General features: G+C 38.8%; 2 pseudogenes; one reads left to right on the plus strand and one right to left on the minus strand.

Annotated features, from left to right (window-relative positions):
* The first annotated feature begins 3049 nt into the window (after positions 1-3049).
* On the plus strand, positions 3050-23742 carry LOC112815527 (ATP synthase F(0) complex subunit C2, mitochondrial pseudogene; annotated as a pseudogene).
* Positions 21061-23077, minus strand: LOC112815517 (armadillo repeat-containing protein 10-like; annotated as a pseudogene).

Genomic DNA, 23742 nt, shown 5'->3' on the forward strand with positions numbered 1-23742 from the left:
GATATTAATGTTTTCTCTTTTATTGAAATATACTCATTTGCTTTCATTAGCATGATTTCTATTTTCTCCTTCACTGACAGTTGTGCAAATTAAAACATTAATTAAGAGAGAGGTAACAGCATTTTTTAATTTATTAGAGTTTTAAGGGCATTAGTTATCTCCTTGAAAATCAGACATACACCTGAAATGCTAGAACAGATTATTGTGATTTCACGGTTGCATTTACAGAATTCAACACTTTGGAAACTTTGGCAATTTCCATAATATTTGAATCTGGTTTAGTGGTATTTTTCACATACATTTTTTAACCATATATAATCATAAATGTCCTTCCATGAAAATCCATGAGAAAGTACTCTTGGGGACAAACATTCTTAGGAAGTTGTGTTCTGTTAATTACACTTCAGCCTTTCTTCTGAATCTGAGAAGCCAAACAGTGTTCCAGTACGTTGTTCCCAAATATATTTTTATTATTTTTTAACGGTTTTATTTATTTGTTTGAGACAGGGAGAGAGAAAGAGAGAGAGAGAGAGCATGAGTTGGGGGGGAGGGACAGAAGGAGAGAGAGAAGCAGACTCCCCGCTGATCAAGGCGCCTGACGTAGGACTCCATCCCAGGATCCCGGGATCATGACCGGAGCCAAAGGCAGACGCTTAACTGACTGAGCCACTCAGGTCCCCCACCAAACATATTTTATGAAAATAATTAATTTACTTTTTAATAATTTATAGTATTGACTTGAGAAGCCCATGACTATGCTCCAGCAAATAACTGTATTATCAACTGAGGAGTTCTGCAGAGGTCAGTTGGTGATGGAATATGTTCTTTTTTTCTCTTCTGAATACCGAAGCAGGAATTTGAGCCCATTTGTGTGTGAGAACTTTGAGGGTAGCATGGGGATTAAATGAATCTGCAAACCTTTTGTGAGTACCAGTTAGCTAGGTTGACTTCAGCCGGGTATGGTCACCTCTTCTCAGATGATAGGGACTTGGCTTTGGAGAAGAAGGAGTCTAACTGAAATCATTACAATCACTTGGCATACAAATAAGTGTCATTTCATGTGTGCCACACAAATTACTTTGCTATATGGAATTAATATTTTAAGTTGCAATGCTTCCCAGTTTGTTGAGTTAGGCTCTTTATTATTCATCTCCTGCTTCTTTGGGTGTAATTTGTATAGTTTCTTAAGGAGGGAATTTTGATCAAATTTTCAGACGTTTTATGTAGTACTTTAATGCTCTGAATTTTTATTTAATCACTGCCTTGGCTGCATCTCACAAATGTTCATATGTTATGTTTTCATTTTCATTCATTTCACAATGCTTTCTAATTTTCCTTTTGTTTTCTTCTTTGACCCATAGGTAATTTTGAGGTGTGTCTTTCAGTTTCCAAGTATTTGTGTGTTTTCCTGATTTTTGTCCATTTTGTAATTTTAACTTCATTCCTTTGTTTTCAGAAATAATATTTTGCATGACTTGAGTTCTTTTAAATTCATAGAGTTTTCCTTATGGCCCAGAATGTAGTCTCTACTGATAAATGTCCTATGTTCAATTGAATAAATGTGTATTCTAATGTTGGGTGAGTGTTCTATAAATGGTCAATTAGAGGAAAGTAGTTGAGTCTTGTTCAGGTGTTCTGTCTCCTTATTGATTTGCTTTCTCATTATTCTTTCTAATGATTGTATCCATAACTAGGAGAGGAGTGTTGAAGTCTCCAAATATAATTATAGATTTGTCTATTTATTCTTTTAGGTCTATTATTTGAAGCTCTATTATTGGCTGTATATGCACACAGCATTGTTATGTTGTCTTGGAGAGCCAACCCCTTTATAAATAGTCAATGTCCCTCTTTATCTCTGGTAATATTACTCATTCTGAAGTCTAGTTTATCTGATATTAAGGTAGCTACTTCACCTTTCTTTATGTTTTTGTTTTTATGCATCTATTTTTCCATCCTTTTACTTTTAATGTGTCTATTCTTTTTTATTTGAAAAGGATTTCTTATATACAGCCTCTATTTGTGTCTTGCCTTTTAAAACCCAACCTGTATTTAATTTTGTGTTTTAGGACCTTTATGCTTAGTGAAATTATAATTATGGTTGGATTAAAATCTACCATCATGCTAGCAGTTGTTTATAACATCCGCTGTATGTATCTTTTTTCCTCTTTTTATGCTTTCTTTTTGGCTGTGTGTTTTTATCCCATTTAATCTCCACCATTAAGCAGGGGTCAACAAGCTATGGCCCATGGGCCAGCTGCCTGTTTCTATATGAATAAAGTTTTATTGGAACACAGCTAAGCCCATTACTTTACATACATAAACCACAAAAGTGGAGTTGAGTAGTTGAACAGAAATCATATGGCCCAGAAGTCCAAAATATTTACTTCTGGCCCTTCAAAGAAAGTTTGCCAACCCATGCACTATTGAGTCATTGCCCTGAGGTTAAAATGTGCATCCGTAATTAATCTTACCCTCAAATGAAATTCAAATAATATTTGACTTCAGTCAGAAAGCCCTTCACCTGTGTGTGGAGGCACTCTGGGGCGTGCTGTGAGTCCAGGTCTAGTGGTGCCAGGCACCCAATATCGAAGCATCGGTGGGTCCCTCTTTGCATACGTCTCATCTGCTCAGGTCACTGGGGTCCATTGACATTACCTACTTCATGATCCGTGGCAAGTGCTGCAGGTGGTTTGCGAGCGTTGTTGGGGTCCTTTGAAGTGCCTCCAGGTCCAAAGGCTAGGGACCAGGGGGGGCAGTGGTGGTGGCCGGATCTGGTTGTCTGCACACACCTGACCGCGGGCCCCGGCGGCGTGCCTGTGTGGCGGCAGTGGGGGGCCGCCCGCCCATATGCGGTGGTGGGGGCCTGGGCCAGCAGCAGGGCTGGGTTCAAGGACAGGCACACTGCAGCTGCAGGCATCTGTCTGTCAGGTGCACTGGTGCAGCTCGGGGACTTGCCATGGGCCCACACACGGCCATGGAGCCTGGTGACAGGACTTGGACTGGCAGTGTCCAGGTGTGTGGCTGCAGCTGTTAGCTTTAGGTGAACCCAATGGTGCAGGCCAGTGACAGGAGACAAGGCAGGATCCAGGCCCACAAGCCATTATGTGGCCTTGACTCTTGGCTTCTGTGGCTCCGAGTTCTCATGCCAGATGTGTCCATGGCCGTGGAGGCCAGTGACAGGAGTCAGGCTGGCAGCATGCAGGTGAGTAACTCCGAGGGCTAGCCGTGAGAGCATGCGCAGCCGTGCAGTTCGGCCATGGGGGCCTAGGCTGGCGTTTTGCCTGCACATGGCTGCAGAGGCTGGGGCTGGCTACCAGCGTGGCTCCTGGGCTCCGGCATGAGGGGAGGGGTTGGGGCGGGGAGGAACTCCGAAGGCTAGTGTCTGTGAAGGCGAGAACCTGCTCAGCTGTGAAAGCTGCTGGGTTCTTCTGCCTAACAGTCTGCTGGGGTCTGCGATGAGGGTCTCGGTGATGAAAGCTGAGGGGGTCTGCACAATCCACAAGGGCCATTGAGTTCCTAAGCAGCACCGGCTGCGGAAACCTAAGTGAGTCCTCTGTGAGGTGCCCGGAAAGGCGGGGGAATCTGGTCGCGCACTCCACTCTCCTTTTGCTAGCCAGGGGAGCTTTGTTGAACCTGGGTGTTCCCTCTTGGTCCAGAGCAGTGCCCGTGGGGCGGATTGGAAGATGTGGGCAAATTGAAGCTGTTCTTTCTTACCCTTTATTATGCAGTTAATCTCAGGTTTTTTGTTCTGCTGTGTTGCTGAAGCTTAAGTGGACTCCTGATCTTTCTCAGGTGTGTTTTTATTCACAGTCATCTAATTGTTGATCTTTGTGAGTGAATGGATTCTGGTGTCTTCTATGCTTCCACTTTGGTTAATCAGGTGCCCCTGATTCCTACTGAGTACCCTCCCTAGTTCCCAGAGATCTTGATTTTTTTTTTTCCACAAGATATCACACTGGTCCATTACATTGCTGACATTATGTTGATTTGTACCTAGCGAGCAAGAAAAAGCAACTGCACTAGACTTATGGTCAGACACTTGCACATCAGAGAGTGGGATATAAATCTGATGGGAATTAGGGGCCTTCTACTTCAGTGAGATTGCTAGGGATCCAGTGGCCTGGGGCATATGGAGGAATCCCTTCTAAGGTAAAGGATAATTTGTTGTATCTCACACCTCCTATAAACATCAAAGAGGCACAAGGCCTAGGGGGCCTCCTTGGGTTTGGAGGCAACATCTTCCTCAACTGGATGTGTTACTCGATTCAATTACTGAGTGACCCGAAGAGCTGCTCATTTTGAATGGGGCCCAGAACAAGAGAAGGTTCTGCAATATGCCCCACTTGCTGTGAAAGCTGCTCCGTCACTTGCACCATATGGATCCATCAGATCCAAAGGTGCTCGAAGTGTCTGTGTGGATAGGGATGCTGTTTGGCATTCCTTTGGCAGGCCTCTATAGGTGAATCACAGTGCAGGCCTTTAGGATTTGGGAGCAAGGCCCTGTCATCGCCCTCAGGTAACTACGCTCCTTTTAAGAACTAGCTTTTGTCCTCTACTGGGCCTACGTAGAGACTGAACTCTTGACCGTGGGACACCAATTTATAATACAGTCTGAGCTGCACATCTCGAGCTGTAGGCTAGTTGATCCACCGAGCTATAAAATGGAGCAAATACAGCAGCACTCCCTCATTCAGTGGAAGTGGAATTTGCATGACTGTGCCTGAGCAGGCTGTGAAGGCACAGGCAAGTTACACAAAGCAATGAATCAAATGCCTCTGATTCCTGAGTACGCTGCCTTCTCTCTGCCAGCCTGCACCTATGACCTCATGAAAGAAAACGGAACAAAATCAGTTGACACCTCTTCAGAAAGTCAACAACTTGTATCAGCAACATGGCTCTCTAGGGGTGCCTGGGTGGCTCAGTTGGTTAAGCGTCTGCCTTCGGCTCACGTCATGATTCCGGGGTCCTGGGATCAAGTCCGGCATCAGGCTCCTTGCTCAGTGGGGAGCCCGCTTCTCCCTCTGCCTGCCATGCCCCCTGCTTGTGCTCTCTCTCTCTCTCTCTGACAAATAAAAAAAATAAGTAAAAATTAAAATAAAAAAAAAGAAACATGGCTATCTAAAAGCTTCTGCTCTGAGCCACCAAAAAGGTCAGGTTATGTAGGGCCAGAGTTTCCCTAATTCCTCCCCAACTAAGTCTTGTTTCCCATTTAGTCTGTTCCTTTGATTTAGTAGAACATCTAGGTGCTGCCTTACATCAGTATGGAAGCTCAAAGACACCCATCTCCAGAGGAGAGAAGAAATCTAGTTGAATCTCCTAACAGCTCCCATTCTGTCTTTATATTCAGTCACATATAATGTCAGCCATAACTATAGGTTAAAAAATATCAGTGTCTGTTCTAAATGAGTCTCCTACAACTTACTTCCTGGGAAGATCATATTCTGTGAAAATGAATTTCTTCTCTGGGTTCCTTCAGTATATATCCCACAGCTCTCAGAAATTTGTGGTATCTAATATCTAGTGTTTTCATTGCTGATGAAAACTTTTCCTATTTGTGTATTTCTTTAGTTGATCAATGATAATTTAGGAGTAGGGAATTGTGTGATTATGCTTATGCTCCTACTGCTATCTTAACTCAGGAATAATGCTGGCTTTAGTTATTTGAATAAGCCTGCCATTTGGCATGTGTGTGTGTGTGTGTGTGTGTGTGTGTGTGTGTTGTGTGCATGCACGAATGTGTCTGCATGCTTTGATGTAGGCATGCACATACGTGTCTGTCCATAGGATTAGGTGAATGTCTTTTCCATTGCCCATACTAGTGTTCAGTCTATGTCCAACTACATAAGTACTAAGAGAGTGGACAAGAACATATTCCTTTGGTCTCCAGATGAAAATCAGGGAGGGAGTCCACCAGCAAACAGTCTGTCTATTTTGAAAATTATAGTACCTCCAAGGGCAAAATGTCTCTTATTTTTGCTTTTGAATATTTAACCAATACTATTTGTCCTCAGTGTGAGGAAATTAGTGACCTAATAATGTGGCTAATTTTTGCATATATAAATTTCCCCTTGTCCCATTTTCCTTTGTTTTTTAAAGTATATTTCTTCCAATTTACAATTATAAACTCATATTTTAAAGGACAGCAAATAAGTGGAAAATAAACACACTCATAGCCCCAACCACCCAAAGACAACCCAATTAATTTGATATATACATGTCTTTATGTGGAAATGTATTTGTGATTGACTTTATATAAAATTTGGTGCCTTGCCATTATTTCTAGTTACTTCGATTATTGGCTCATACCTTTTGCCAATTTCGGAATATAATTTTGGAGGGAAAGCTATACATGTGCACTTTACCTTACATTTATTGAAAATGTAGGAAATAATTTTTCCATATTTTGGGTCTTTATATTTTGAGTAGTAGAAACGATGGAAATCCCCCCCAGTCAGAGAGAATGATCAGGCCAGATGTGTTTACTTGATTCTCCAGCCCCAGTGCTGAAGTCGTTTCAGACCTATAGGTCCTTAGCAAAGAGAACTTGTCAATTCTACAAGAGGCGATATTTAGGCCTTCTCCCCTTGCACATACATAATGGAATTGATGCCTTCGGCGAAGACCACATACTAATATCCCAGAAGCTGAAGATGCTTAACGTCAACACTAGTAAGGTTCCAATTGAATTGTCTCAGATTATAATTCTATGGAAACAGTTTCATCTCAACTAGTCTACTAAATGTGGCCATGACACAATTAGGAATTATTAATTATTCTTTAAATTGGTCTAACATGACTTCTTTGATGCGAGAGCTTCTTAGAGGACAACCAATTGATTCTCATCTCATTCCCTCAATAAGCTCTGGACTAAACACTAAGTAGCATGCCTTGTGGTAAGGAAATTTCTAACTCATGCTATGGCTGACAGCGGAGAAAAATGTCTTTTCAGAACGTACTTAAACAGGTCTAGAAACAAAATGTTTAGGGGCAAAGCAGTGCATGTATGTAAGACAACTATCAAGATAGTTTTCAGGAGATTTAGTGGGTCTTATTTTTTTAAATTTTTTATTGTTATGTTGATCACCATACATTACATCATTAGTTTTTGATATAGTGTTCCATGATTCATTGTTTGTGCATAACACCCAGTGCTCCATGCAGAACGTGCCCTCTTTAATACCCATCACCGGGCTAACCCATCCCCCCACCCTCCTCCCCTCTAGAACCCTCAGTTTGTTTTTCAGAGTCCATCGTCTCTCTTGGTTCGTCTCCCCCTCTGACTTACTCCCCTTCATTCTTCCCCTCCTGCTATCTTCTTCTTTTTCTTTTTTCTTAACATATGTTGCATTATTTGTTTCAGAGGTACGGATCTGTGATTCAACAGTCTTGCACAATTCACAGTGATGCACCATAGCACATACCCTCCCCAATGTCCATCACCCAGCTGCCCCATCCCTCCCACCCCCCCACCACTCCGGCAACCCTCAGTTTGTTTCCTGAGATGAAGAATTCCTCATATCAGTGAGGTCATATGATACATGTCTTTCTCTGATTGACTTATTTCACTCAGCATAACACTAGTGGGTCTTATTTACTACATTAATATCAAAGCTCTATCTAGTGGTCAAAAGAAGAACTTCCAGTTTCTGTATGAATCAAGTATAATAACAAACAACTAACTTAAACAAGATTCTGTTTAAAAAATATTAATAAAAATGCTGCATTTCCATTATGGAGTTTCTTTTACATATATAATTCAGTAATATATTTATATAATTTCCTTCATTTGATTTGAATTTATCATTGCAAATGTAGTACTAAAGTACATGATTAATTACATTATAATGATCCATTTGTTTTTCGTTTTGTGAATACACAAAAATACAGAATCATTTTGAGATTACTAATTTTTTTTTGCAAGAAAATGACTTCATCTATAGCTAAGTTCATACTTGGCGCCTGCTGTTCACCTCTATCCATATTTTCTGAATAAGACTCTTTCCATCCACAAATCCTTAGTTTTTACCATTCTAGAGAATGCCCAATAATGTTTAGTTTTTTGTACCTAGATTCAAAATATTTAGTACTGTAAGTGTTTGGGGCCCAGGGCCTTAGGGAAAAATTAGAGTTAATCTTTTTTTGTCCTTCAACACTTTTTTTCATTTTGGGTTTTTTTTTTTTTTGCTCTCTCATTTAAAAAAAAACTCTTTGAGGAATTGTGATAAATTTATATAACTACTATTATAGGAAAAATTATTCATGATGCTTGTAAAAGAACAGTAAGGCAGTCTTTTTTTTAAGATTTCATTTATTTATTTGTCAGAAAGATAGGGAGCACGAGCAGGGGGAGGGGCAGAGGGAGAGGGAGAAGCAGGCTCCCCACTGAGCAGGGAGCCCAATGTGGGGCTTGATCCCAGGACCCAGGGACCATGACCTGAGCCGAAGGCAGACACTTAGCCAACTGAGCCACCTAGGAGTCCCCAGTAAGGCAGTCTTTATTCAAGACTGTCATGATGGGTGTAGGAACACCTGCAGTGGGGTCTTGCAGTGGGGGAGAGAGATTGAGCTTAACTCTGAATACAAGGAGAAGTGTGAATTTGCAGTCTAGGAGTAGGGTGGGTGTCCATGGATGTAAAACTAAGATAAAACATTAGGAATAATGGGGGATTCTGGCTAAACCGACCTAACAGGATTCTTGCTGAAGATGGGCCATTACTACTGGGTCATAGTAGGAGGTAAGGAACTTGTTCAGATCTCAAGGGTGGTTAGATAGGGAGAATGAGGGATTCTGGCTAAACTGGCTTAGGACTCTTGCTAAGAAAGCACAATGCAGAGATGAACACAGAAGTTCAAAAGTGGAGGCCTACTTGGAAAACTTCTTAGCAGAGCCTGATTAGAGTTTGGTCAAAGAGAATCTTCATCAGTAACTACCATCATAAGAAAAATATACAGTATTTACAGCAATCCCAAAATAATCCTCTGTGTCCCTTTATAGTCAATCCCCATAATCCTTGGCTCAGACAAAATTGCTCTGCATTCTGCCACTATTACCATAGACTGTGTTGTTTTCTCTAGAATTTTATATAAATGGAATGATAAAACTAAGTGAACCTAAGTGGCTTGATTCTTTTGCTAAGGATAATGCCTTAGAAATGTATCCAGGTAGTTGCTAATAGTAGTTAATGCCTTTCTATTGCTGAATAGTTTTCCAGCGTTTGAATATATAACATAGTTAAATAAGCATCTAAATATCTAAGAGAAAGGATTCTTCCTCTCTAATCAGAAGAGCTGTGGTCCCAAAAGTGTGGGACAAATATCTATTCATATTTTTCTCTTACTCTCATTCCAGTGTTAGTCTCAGATGTTGGTACAATTATGAGAAGAGTATGGCATATCAAGGTAAATGAATTCCCAGTTTTCTGGCTGGAGGATTATAAAGAGAAACCAAAAATAGTGGGGAGATTGCAGAGAAGGGAAGGAGCTTAAGAAAGCAAACCCATAAAATTGTTAAAGGACTCCTGGACTCACTCCAAAGCCATGCATGCATGGGTGTGTTCCTAAACAACATATCAAAGACTTTGAGGCTGGAACTAAAAGATAGACTATCGCCCAGTTGCCAGGCTGGCCCCTACATGGTACATAAATGTGTAAGCTGAAACCCTGAAACTCTTCAAAGAAAACAGAGGGGTAAAAATTCATGAGCTTAAACTTGGCAGTAGACTCTTAGATATGATACAAAGGGCACCAGTAACAAAAGAAAAAATAGGTAAATTTGCCTTCATCAACATCCATAAAATTTTATACATTCAGGGACACTATGAAGAAAGTAAAAAGATAACCTACAGAATGGGAGAAAATATTTGTGGATCATATATCTGATAAGGGTTTAATATCCAGAATATATAAAGAACTAAAACTCAGTAACAAAAAAAAACACAAACACTACAATTAAAAAATGGGCAAAGACTTGAATAGACATTTCTACAAAGGTCTACACATAGACAATAAGCACATGGGAAGATGCTCAAAATCTTTAGTACTTAGGAAATGCAAATGAAGATCATAACAGATACCACTTCATATCTACGAGGATGGCTAAGATGAAGAATGTTGAAAATAGTAAGTGTAAGCAAGGATGTGGAGAAATTGGAACCCTCATACATTGCTGGAGGGAATGAAAAGTGGTGGAGGCATTGCAGAAAACAAAGGTACACAGAGAATTCCCATATGGCCTAGCAATTCCACACCTAGATATATGCTGAAAAGAATTGAAAACAGATACCGTGATAACTCATATGCCAATATTCATTGCAACATTTTTCACAAGAGTCCAACGGTAGAAACAATACAAGAGTTCATCAACATAAAAATGGGTAAACAAAGTGTGGTGTATACAAACAATGGCGTACTATTCAGGCATAAAAAAAGAATGAAATAACCAGTGTTGGTAGGGATGTAGAGAAAAAGGAACCCTTAAACACTGTTGGAGGAAATGTGAATTGCTGCATCCACTGTGGAAAGCAGTATGATGCTCCTCAAAAAATTAAAAATAGAGCTACCCTATGATCCAGCAATTCTGCTTCTGGATATTTATCCAAAAAGATGAAAACACTGATTTGAAAAGATGTATGGACCCCTATGTTCATTGCAGCATTATTTTTTTAAAAGACCTTATTTATTTAAATGAGAGAGAAAGAGATCGAGAAGCAGACCCCCCCACTGAGCAAGGAGCCCGATGTGGGGCTCGATCCCAGGACTCTGGGATCATGACCTGAGCTAAAGGCAGATGCTCAACCGACTGAGCCACCCAAATGCACCTCATTGCAGCATTATTTACAATGGCCAAGAAACAACCTAAGTGTCCATCAGTGGATGAATGGATAAAGAAGATGTACACACACACACACACACACACACACACACACACACACACACACGAAAACTACTCAGCAATAAAAAAGAACAACATCTTGCCATTTGTGACAACATGGATAGAACTAGAGGATATTATGCAAAGTGAAATAAGTCAAACAAAGACAAATACCAAAATAATAAACTGGACTTCATCAAAACTAAAAATTTTGGAGGCATTTGGCTAGCTCAGTTGGTAGAACATGGCACTCTTGATCTCGGGATATGAGTTCAAGCCCCACACTGAGTGCAGAGCTTACTTAAAAAAGACTAAAAATGAGACAAACTGAGAGAATAAAAAGGCAAGCTAGAGGAAAAAAATTTGCAATCATGCATGTGTCTGACAAAATTTTTTTTCTTTTGGTAATCTGCTTAGTGTTCTCAGACTGTTGAGAGAATGTTTTTTTGTTTAAGCATTTTATTTTATTTTTTATAAGAATTTTTAAAAGATTTTATTTATGTATTTATTTGAGAGAGAGAGAGAGAGAGAGAGAGAGAGAGAGAGAGAGAGAGGCTGGGTGGGGGGAGGAGCAGTGGGAGAGGGAGAAGCAGACTGCGAGCTCAGTGCAGAGCCCCACGCGGGGCTCTATCCCACGACCCTGAGCTCATGACCTGAGCTGAAATCAAGAGTTGGGCACTTAACCAACTGAGCCAGCCAGGCGCCCCTGTTTATGTTTAAACATTTTAAGGGTGTTACTTTATTGATTTCTTTGTAGTATGTTTGATGAGATGTTTGCTGTAATTATGATCTCTATTTCTCAGTATGGAATTTTCCTTTCTTCTCTGGCTGCCTTAAAGTCTGTACCTTTGTCTTTAGTATTCAGAAGTTTGAATATTATATGCTTGAATGTTTTTATATTTATCCTCCTCACTTTTTTCCATATTTTTTGGGTCTTTAATTTTGTTATCTATTAATAATTTTGGAAAATTCTCCACCTTTATTTCTTCAAATATTTCTTCTGCCTTGTTCTTTCTTTCTTCTGCTGAAATTCTAGTTGTGCGTATATTAGACCATTTGATATTGCCCAACAGCTTCTAGATGCTCTTCTTTTTTCCCCATTTTTTGATAATTTCTATTGACCTATCTTCAGGCTCACTATTTCCTTAGCTGTGTTTACTGATGAGTCCATCCAAGGAATTCTTCATCTGTGTTACTGGGTTTTTCATTTTTAGCACTTCCATTTTCTTCTGGTTTCCATCTCTTTGCTGAAATTACCTGTCTGTTAATTCATGTTTTCTCACTTCTGTTGTCTCTTTTAATATATTAATCATAGTTATGTAAAATTCACTGATAATGCCAATATCTGTGTCATATTTGAGTTGTATTTTGATGATTACTTTTCTATTCAGACTGTGTGGGTTTTTTCCCTTTTTGATGTGCCTTGTAATTTTTTTGTTGAACTCTTGATATTTTGTATAGGACAAGCCATACTGAGGTAAATTTTTTCCCACTTATATTTGGATGTGAGCATGCCTTTCCTGTGTTATGCCTTTAGTGTAGAGTTTTGTGTGAATCCAGTCAAAAAGATTGGGTTGGGTTTGATGTTCATTTGCTGCTTGGGTTTGAATCTTCTCTTTCTGCCATGGCTCCGCAGAGAGTGTGTGGCTCCTATAGTTCTATCAGCTGTGTTTAATGTTGTTTTTACTTATTGTTTCTTAGCTTTGCAGTGGGATGGGTGAAGGAGGTATACTCTGCAGTTCTGAGTAAGCCTTAGTCTCGGGCACCGTATAAGGCGGTTTCATATGTGTGACCTTTATATGTGTTTCTGCCACACCACCAGATGTAATGCTGGTTCTAACAGTCATTCATGTCCTTCTTCCAGAAATAGCGTTCTTTTCTTTTTCCTTTCCCTCAAGTTGTAGTACTATATTGTATTATTCTTGTTGATGATAATACTTTTCCAGACTGAACAATTTCTGCATTTTCACTTCCCTCCTGTGTTGTAATTCTAATATATGGCAGGAAACTAAGCATGGTGATAGTTATGCAGGATGCTCAGAGATGCAGATGTTCACTGATGCAGATAAAAGAGCCTGAATTTTGGAATCTGGCAGACCTGCATTCAAACCACATTCTGCCATTTACTAGCATTGGGAACCTTGTCAAGTAACTTAAATATTCAGTTTCTGTGTCACTAACATGGTTAGCTAGTCTCTCCCCTCTGTTCTTACTATTAAGGGCAGCAGGATTGTAAATTGGCAAATTTTATGTTGTATCAAAACAATAATTTGGTTTCCCATGGCTAAAAGGTATTGCATTCAATTATGTGTATATATACATTACTTATACATTATTTTCTATTGCTGCTGTAACATATTACCACAAACGTAGTGGCTTAGGACAATAAGCATTTATTATCCTGTGATTCTGGGGGTGGGGTCAGAAGTCCAAAATGTATCTTCCTGGGCTAAAATAAAGGAGTCAACAGGATGTGTTCCTTCTGGAGGCCCTAGGAGGAAATCCATTCCTTTGCCTTTCTCAGGTTCTAAGAGGCTCCTTGCAATCCTTGGTTCGTGGCTCCTTCCTGCATCATCAAGGTCACAAGTGTGGCATCTTTAAATCTCTCTCTGGCTTTGACTCTCCTGTTTCTTCTTATGAGGACCTTGTGATTACGTTCAGCCCAACCTGATAACCCAAGATCAACTTATCTCAAGATCTTTAACTGAATCATATCTGCAAAGTCTTTTTTGCAATGTAAATTAACATATTCAAAGGTTTGGGGGATTAAGACATAGTCATCTTTGAGGGGGGCGTTGTTGTGTTTATCATAGTGTAGATACAATTGAGGGGAGGTGGTGTAAATATGCTTTAGGCTATGAAGCCATGGTATTTCCATTATGCGGTGATTCTAAAGCCTAGCTCTGCTGCACAAGCAAAAAGAAAGACCCCACCCCCACACCAAATATAGGATCCTGGACCTTATCCCAGATTTCTAGGTGTAGAACCTTGGAAAATGTATTTCCGAGAAATCTTCTCGGAAGGAGATGTCATCTCCTCCCCAAAATGAGTTCCTAGCACAGCAAGTCTATAAACCAGCATTTGAGGTTTTTCTTTACCCTCTGCCAATTTTAATGACTCATGGCATCACACCATTGATTCCCAAAACATGTGTGTGAAGTAATTTTCCTACATTGGCATGCTCCAAAAAAAAATGTGTGGCCAGAATTTTTGAGGGTTTCTTCATATTTTATTCTGCTCTTGGAGATTGTTAGGTATTAGTAACTAAAGGCTCTGCAAATCCCACAGTACATAAGCCTGGTTAACTTCATTTAACCTAGTTTCTCCAAAACTTACTTGACTACAGAACACTTTTCTGCCCTTAATACTTGTCAATATCCCATAGAATACCCTTTGATAAATGCTTCTCTAGGATCCAGTGAAGGAAAGATCAAGAGTTTTGAATCCAAGGGGAAAGAGAATAAAGTATGGTTGCGTTTTGGGAAGTGGGGTGTGAATGTTTCTGAGAAACTAGCAATATTGGGTCTCATGTATCTGCACTGGGTCAAAATACACTATGCAAGTAAAATGTTCAACACATACTTGCAGAAAACTCTTCCTTGCCAATATTTTGCCTTGTTTATTTCAACTCTCAGCTTCTTGACTTTACTATTGGAGTTCTGGCAAACAAACGATAAGCCACTTCTCTCAGAATAAGAGACAGTACGTATCTTTCCAGGTGTATTTTAGAGAAAACGGATTGCTTCAATCTTAAAACATGTATTGGCATTGGACACATGCTGTTTTATGCTTGTCTCCAGAAGATTCTTGATAAAAATTAGAACTGAGATGAGCTGACTATTGAGACTTGTGTCCATAGAAATGTCAGCAGTATTTCTGATGAGGTTTTCCAGAATGTAGATCAAAGAATCGTGTTCTTAAAATACAAACTAATGAACATTGAGTAGTAAAATATTGAGACTAACTGGAAAGTAGTATTCTGAATTTGACCAATATCAAGGTTTAAACATTTTAAGTAGGTTTAATTTCTATAAAACTATGAGAATAAAGGCAATCAGTGTGCAGTAGGTAGGAGTACAGATGGTGGAGCTAGCTTGTCTGGATTAAAAGACCCCAGTTCTGGGGCATCTGGGTGGCTCAGTCGGTTAAGCATCTGTCTTTGGCTCAGGTCATGATCCCAGGGTTCTGGGATCGAGTTCCGCATCAGGGCAGGGAGCCTGCTTCTCCCTCTGCCAGCCACTCCCCCTGCTTGTGCTCTCTCTCTGACAAATAAATTAAAAAACCCTCTTTAAACAAAAAATAAAATAAAAGACCCCAATTCTGCATTACAAGCTGTAGGGTGTTGGGTAAGTAACAATCCTTCTTTCCTTCAGTTGGTTCATATGTAAAATGGGGTAACACTAGTATCCACTTCATAAAATGTTCTTAAAGATTCAATTAGTTGATATATGTATAACAGAGCAGTTCCTGGTTTATATCATACCCTTAAGCCCTGCTATTATGATAATTACTACCCTGAAAAGCATATACCAAATAGCAGTGAATCCTCATGAAGTTTTTTTGGTTTTTGTGTTTTTTAAGATTTTATTTTTAAATAATCTCCATGCCCAACATAGGGCTTGAACTCAAAAGCCCAAGATCAGAAGTCGCATGCTCCACTGACTGACCCAGCCAGGTGTCCCTTGTGAAGTTATTTTAAAATTGTATTCTGGTCTTTGTCTCAGAGAATTATAAATTCCAAATAAGTAAAGCTCAATTTGGTGGGTTTTGTTAAAATTGGTTATTAAATCGATCTCTAAAAGGCAACAGCATTTTCTTCTTTCAATCAATGTATTTAATAATTTTATAAATTTTAATTTTCAAAAATTGTATATTTTTTCAAAATCTCTTTTAAGATTGATAACAAAATACAGAAAATAAGATCATTTTGCAGTTTTCATATAAAAATGTTTACAGAAAGGAAAGTCAACATCTTGAATGTCTTAATTTGGGAAGGGGAAGCTGGTACTCTATGGTAGATCATCTCAATTAGTAAGATCCACATTGAAAATTGAATCTTACTATTTAGGGACTACCTAGTTGCAAAACTAAAATAGCCTTCAGTTTAGACACCTGACGCATAGGCTGGACAAATTCCAATTCTAGATTTAGGATCAAAGTTGAGTATGGGAAATTTATCACTTAGTGTATTATTAATTTAAACTGTTCTCTTTTAATAGCATTATAAATCATTTATCAATTTTTATTATAAAAATTTCAAATAAAAGCTAACTGAATTAGAATAGGCAATCCAGTTTTGATTAAGAAACCTAGGCAAGTGAGTCTTAGGGACATCATGATGTTATTATTTATTAATGGTAATATTAATATCCAATACTTATTATATGTCCAGTTGCTCTAAGTGCTTTACTTGTATAATCACATTCAAGCTTCACAAATATCTTCCTGAAATAAATATTTTACCCATAGTACAGATGAAGAAATAGGTTTTATGTGATTAAAGAACTTATCCTTTGCTACATAGCTAGTGATTTGCAGAACCAAAACTTGACTAATATTGTCTGACACAAAGATGTATGCCATTAACCTCTATAGTATTAACTCCATCACAAAGCAAAACTAATTTTCTCTCTATTAAAAAATATCAAGATGTTCATTTTTTTACTAAGAGAAAGAAACATGTAGCTAAATGAGGATATGGTGACCTTTAAGGAAATGGTATGATGTCTCAGTCTGAAGAGGGAAATATGAAAAGAACAGGAATTTGAGGTCTTTTAAAAAAAGATTTTATTTATTTATTTGTCAGAGAGAGAGAGAAGGAACACAAGCAGGGGGAGTGGGAGAGAGAGAAGCAGGCCTCCTGCTGAGCAGGGAGCCCAATGGGGGGCTTGATCCCAGGGCCCTGGGATCATGACCTGAGCCAAAGGCAGATGCTTAACCGACTGAGCCACCCAGGTGCCCGAAGAACAGGGATTTTGGAGTGAGAAAGAGCTGGAATTTAATCCTGGCTTGACTGCTTATGAGCTGTGTGATTTATAAAACAGATAATAACAACAACATAATTGTCAAGAGGAATAATATAAGAAGATCTAGCAGAGAGCCTGGAACATAGGTTACCTAGTCAATAAGATTAGCAATTTAAAGGCTCTGAGAAATACTGCAGTAAAAATACCACAAATATTTAGGCCCATGTTTCTCAAATGGAACTCATTTTGAATGTCATTTATTTCATGGAACCCAGTGTTCCAGAGAAGCAAGCTTGGGAAACTGAGTTAAAAAATTGCCATCTTTCTGAAGCGAGGATATTAATAGGAGTGCAATAGGAGTAGTAATAGAAAGGGAAAGGAGGGAAGAGATGCAGAACATCCCATTTAAGATGATTCTACCATCTTGAATTAATGATGAGGACTCAAGGATAGAAGAAAAGGAAGGGTAAGTGATGCAAAAGTTGGAGCCTGAATTGAACTAAAGCGTCTTCAGTTTTGACTTGAGTATTTCTTTAAGATGTATTTTAATGTCTAATGTTGGGGCTCTCTATTCAGGCCTTCAGGCATTTTGCAGGGAGGTGTCATTGAAATAATGGGAATGCTGGGGTACCTGGGTGGCTCAGTTGGTTAAGCAGCTGACTCTTGATTTCGGCTCAGGTCATGATCTCAGATGTCCTGGGATCAAGCCCTGCCTTGGCTCTGTGCTCAGCAAGAAGTCTGCTTCAGGATTCTCTCTCTCCCTCTGCCTCCCCCGACTTGCTCACTCTTTCATTAAAATAAATAAATAAATCTGTCAAAAAAAGAAATAATGGGAATGGAATTAATTGAATATACTGACTTATGGCTCAAAGAATATTCTTGCTGTCATGCCTGAATGTTTAGGCATATTGCATTTGTACATTGCCAGTACTGTGTGGAGAGGACTCATAGAAATAATCTCATGAGTACATCGTGTTTCTGAGAAATGCTGTGAACATTTAGAGACCTTTGGATTTTGGATATGAAAGAATGAATGGTTTAAGAACATTGTAAGTGGATCCCATGGGATCTGTCATGATTAATGAAACCCTGTCTAATGGAGCATATTTGGATGTTTCCCGCAATGTGGAGGATGACAACATCCTAAGGCAAAGACAATTGTTTTCTATATATTTCCTTAATTGAGATATTAGTGGAGCAAATTGTGATATGTATGAATGGATTTGAACGTACTATAATAAATGTTTGATTTGGATAACCTGCTGATTTCTTAATCAAGAGGAAAATAAGACAAAATCTTACAGCTGAAGGAGAAACAAAGTTTGGAATAATCTCACTGCAGCAACATTTTCTCAGAAAATCATAATTATGTAATAAATCCCCATGTACAACAATATTTCTTAATAGGAAAAAATGAGATCCATTGAAAATGAAAACATTCAGAATGCATAGAAATGGAGCTAATTTTATACCATTTCACTATTATGTATTGAAGTTTTTATTTTGTAAACACAAGCAATTTATTTCATAAAAGCAAACTAATTATTCCCTCTCCCTGCAAAAATGGAAAAAAAATCCTATAATTTACTCATTCTCACTCAGAGTTAAAGATACACTCCGCAGATATGAAATGAGCCTGTTCTTTTGAATGCTACTGGTTGACGTTTACTCTTTAGTTGTGATGATCTCTCTAGCTTTCACATTAGGAAGCAACACCATCCTTGGAAGAGGGACAGAAAGAAAATAAAGGAAAAAATAAAACACAGCCTGAAAGTAATTTCAAAAATTTCCCATGCTTTGTTCTTCTCCTCTCTTATAAACATCAAAGAGTCAACTGCTGTTTAAGATGATAAGGTGTGGAAAGGGAAACCTGGCAACATCCATTGGTTTGAGCCAAAGCTCTTTTTATTTCACAGGCAGGGACAGCGGGTCAGTGGAGATGATCTCAAACACAGCATGTTTGTGTGCATTCATCATCCTTTCATGCTAGGAATTAAATGCTGAATTACCTCTCACCAGCCATTATACTCAATAGTCATCCTGCTCCAACGGGTGAGTATTGTTTGGTTGGAGAAGAGTATTCATAAGATTTCTTGTTGGAGCAGAATCCTGTCAAGGATCACATTTTTATGGCTTTTTGAATCCTCTCAATTAGAAATAAAGCTGAAGGGATGGAAGTAGAGAGGGTTTCATAGGCATGCCAATGTTCAAATAAAATACTGGTGAAGGAAATCATGAGTCCTTGGAAATTGAAGCTGAAAATATATATATAATAGGAAAATAACTTCATTTTGTAAGCATTTCTAAGCTTTAAAAACATGGATAATGACATATAATGAGTTAAGCCTCACCTGGAGAATTGAAAATTTAGCGCCCGTTTTTTTGAAAACTGAAATTGTCCATTACAACATTTCCTGAATGGATGTCAACTGGCATGGTCATTCTACTTCTCCATAGTGTTTAGTTTACTTACCGTGTAATGGTGGAAAGATCAGTGTATGTGGATTCTGAAGGCACAGACTTATCTACCAACTCTGCCATTTATTATCTAAATGAGTTTGGAAATGTGAGTTTCTAAAAAAATTATATTTACTAAAAAGTTATAAAATATATTCTCATAGTAAAAATTCAAACAGTTAAGGGTATACATAAAAAAGTCATTTCTCCACTCTCCAGTCCTACTGTAGTTTGTGTATCATTCCAGAAATGTTAATGTATTTGTAAGTATAAGTATTTTTCATTTAAAAAATATACACAGGGTCACATTAGGCATATTCTCCTACAGTGTGTATTTAAAAAATAATATTTTGTGGATATTTTTCCACATTACCACATCCAGACTTTCTTCATCATTTTTTTTCTTTTTTTCTCCTTCTGTTAACATTATTTTATTTTATTTTATTTTGTTTCAGGGTAGAATTTAGTGATTCACCAGTTGCATATAACACCTAGTGCTCATTACATCAAGTGCCCTCCTTAATGCCCATCACCCAATTAATGACCCTATCCCCCACCCACCTCCCCTCCAGGAATCCTCAGTGTGTTCCCTATGGTTAAGAGTCTCTCATGGTTTGCCTCTCTCTATTTTTATCTTATTTTATTTTTCCTTCCTTTCCCCTATGTTCATCTGTTTTGTTTCTTAAATTCCACATATGAGTGAAATCATATGGTGTTTGTCTTTCTCTGACTGACTTATTTCACTTAGCATAATACCAGCTCGTTCCATCCACATCATTGCAAATGGATATTTTCCCACATTACCCACATCCAGACCTCCTTCATATTTTAAAGACTGGATAATTGATTTACTCAATTGTCTATCAATGGACGTGGATTAAATCCAGTATTTTATCCATAGTATCTTTCTGTACGGGCACATTGTATGGCAGTGGCTGACTACTAGAGCGCGTCTTCTCCTAAAGTTTATATTTTGCATTGACTAGAAGTACAGATGATTGGATTTTTGGATGTTCTGTGGCTGGGTTGGCAGTTGAAACTGAGCACTCAGGATCTCATCAGTACTAGAAGAACGGTGTCATTCCTATGATAGTTCTAAACCAATGAATTCATGACATACTAATATGGTCTTGGATCACTTCAAATGGTGAAAGTGTAGCTTATGTGTACAAAGGTCACTGTCTCTTCATGTAGAGGAAATAACCAAAATATCTCAATGTAGACAGCAAAATAAATAAATGTTTTCAGTACAATTTCCAATATTCATTCGGTGTCAATAAAATGGTTCAAAATAATCTTGAAGACCATGGCAAGTTTTAGCTATATTGATGAGACATGACATTTACTGTTTAAATCCAGCTGCTGAAAGAATTCTTTTACAAGAAAGATGGAAAGTAAGAAATTTATAATGTGCATTACTTCCAGACTGCATTACTCTTTGGACATATATGACTATCAGAATTTTGTTATTGTTACATCTTTTTACCTCACATCCACATCATGATGATAAACTAAAGCTCTTCTTTTCTTCTTCTTTTTTTTTAAGATTTTATTTATTTATTTATTTATTTATTTATTTATTTATTTGAGAGAGAGAGAGAGAGAACAAGCCAGGGGAGGGAGAGGGACAAGCCGACTCTGGGCTGAGTGTGGAGCCCAGTGTGGGGCTCGATCTCACAACCCCAAGATCATGACCTGATCTGAGATCAAGAGTTGGACACTCAACTGACTGAGCCACCCAGGCACCCCTTCTTTTCTTTTTTTTTTTTAAGCTCTTATTTTCTGGGCACATTCTTCTCCATAGAGGAGGAAGAACAGTGAACCTTTAGTGAAAGTAGGTTGAGAAGCTAAATGACCTTTGATGTTGAGGCAGTTATTTATATTCTGATAGAAGCACTCAAAGAAGAGAGGCCTGGGTGGTGCCAGTGGTTAAGTGTCTGACTTTGATTTCGGCTTGGGTCATGATCTCAGAGTGGTGATTGAGCCTTGGGTCGGACTCCAAACTCAGCGGGGAGTCTGCTTGAGACTCTCTTTCCCTCTGCCCCTCCCCCCCCAAAACAAATAAAATAAATATATCTCAAAAAATGTACTCTAAGAAGAATCTTCTTTGCTAGGTGGCTATTATAAAGGGAAAGGAATGATGATGAATCCTTTAGGTACTAAGTAGTCCTCCTGCTATGGCTGAATTTCCAGACAAATTCAAAAGCAGTTTCAAACCTTGAACTTTGGTGTTTCCATTTCCCGCAAGTAACACATTGAAAAGGTCTGTAAAATAAATGTTAAGTATATGGTCATTGGTAATAGTCATGTTTGTTAACAATCCAGCCCAACCAGCTGCATAGCAGACTTAAGGGAACCAAAGACAAAATTCTCACAGACTTGATGAGTATCTTTAACTTGCTCTGATTTTTAACATTCACATTTAGGTTATTCAGTGCATTTCAAGCTTTGCCTTTAATACTGAGGTTAGGATTGTTGATTACATTCCAACAATTGGAATACCACCCAATTAACAAATTATAGCTTGGTTAGCTGAAAGGCTACATTGTTATCCAGAACAATCAAACGTTTTCAATAATTACAGAATCTTTTTTTTAGGTTTTAATAATGCCTCTATTCATAAGCATATATATATATACACACACACACACATATATATGTATATATATACACACACAAAATAAATGAAATACAGCACTCATCCTTGGTAAATGACTTGATTGGTTGCCAGTTTGAATAAAACATTATTTCACCAGGAAGTCTATTCCTCAGTTTTATTTTTTATTTTTTATTTTATTTAGAAATGTAAAAGACTTTATTTTTTTAAAGATTTTTTTTTAAATTTATTCATTTGAGACACAGATAGAGAGAGCATGAGCAGGGAGAGGCAGAGGGAGAGGGAGAGGCAGGTTCCCTGCTGAGCCAGGAGCCCAACGTGGGGCTCGACCTCAGGACCCTGGTATCATGACCCAAGCCGAAGGCAGATGCCCAACCATCTGAGCCGCTCAGGCGCCCCAAAGACTTTATTTTTTATACTTAAAATTTATATATCTAAATGTTTCTTTTTCTTTTTGCACCAAAACACAAATTTTTCATTCCCAGCTTTATTGATACATATTTTACAAATAACATTGTGGAATCTTAAGGTATGCAATGTAATGATTTGACATGTGTGTATATGTGTGTGTGTATATGTATATATATTGTGAAATGATTTCCACTAGGTTTGTTAACACATCCATTACCTCACACAGTTACCATTTTATTTTTGTGTTGAGAATATTTAATATCTGTCCTCTTAGCCACTTTCAAGTGTACAATACAGTATTGTTAACTATAGTCACCATGTTGTACATTAGACTTGTAGAACTTATTTATCTTCTAACTGAACATTTGTACCCTTTGATCAACATTTCCCCATTTTTTAAAAAAAGATTTTATTTATTTATTTATTTAGCGTGAGTCGGGGGAGGAGCAGAGGGAGAGAGAGAGAACCTCAAGCAGACTCCAAGCTGAGCGCGGAGCCCAATGTGGGGCTCAGTCTCACGACCCTGAGATCCTGACCTGAGCTGAAATCAAGAGACGGACGCTTAACCAACTGAGCTACCCAGACTCCCATCAACATTTCCCCATTTCCCTCACTCACCAACTCCTAGCAACAACCGATTTACTCTGTTTCTAAGTTCAACTTTTTTAGATTCCACATATAAGTGAGATCATACAGTATTTGTCTTTCTCTGTCAGACTTATTTCACTTAGCACAGTGCACTCAGGACTCATCCATGTCGTTACAAATGGTGGGATTTCCCTCTTTTATGGGTGAGATATATATATATCTATCTATCTCGCATCTTTATCCATTCATCTGTCAACAGATACTTAGGTTGTTTTCATATCTTGGCTGTTGTAAACTGCTGCTATGAACATAGAAGTGCAGATACCTCACTCTCTATCTTCTCTGCCCTGGGAGCAGCTCTCCTGCCACAGCCCCTCATCCCCTGAAAATGTACACCTGAGCAACAGTTGTCTCCACCCCCTTCTTGGCTAGGAGCACCTCTCAGCTGTTGAGCCAACGACTGCAGTGCTGTTAAAACCACTCGAGACCCTGACAGATGAGAGCCTCAGCAGCTTGGCTTCCCCACAGCCCCTGATGTCACTTACTCCTATGAGATCTTCCGAATCAGCGCCATTTCATGGGATATCGATGTAGCAGCCACGTTCATTGAGGCTGAGGCTGCCACGGTAGGGGTGGCTGGCTCTGGGGCTGGAATTGGGACTATGTTTGGGAGCCTCATCATTGGTTATGCCAGGAACTCCTCTCTGAAGCAACAGCTCTTCTCCTACGCCATTCTGGGCTTTGCCCTCTTGGAGGCCTTGGGGCTCTTGCCCCTGCTGGTGGCCTTTCTCATCCTCTTCGCCATGGGAGGGAGCTGTCTCCACCTCCCATAA

Source organism: Callorhinus ursinus, unplaced genomic scaffold (assembly GCF_003265705.2).
Source record: "Callorhinus ursinus isolate GAN/ISIS: 27379988/994484 unplaced genomic scaffold, GSC_fseal_2.0 scaffold64, whole genome shotgun sequence".
NCBI classification, from domain to species: Eukaryota; Metazoa; Chordata; class Mammalia; order Carnivora; family Otariidae; genus Callorhinus; species Callorhinus ursinus.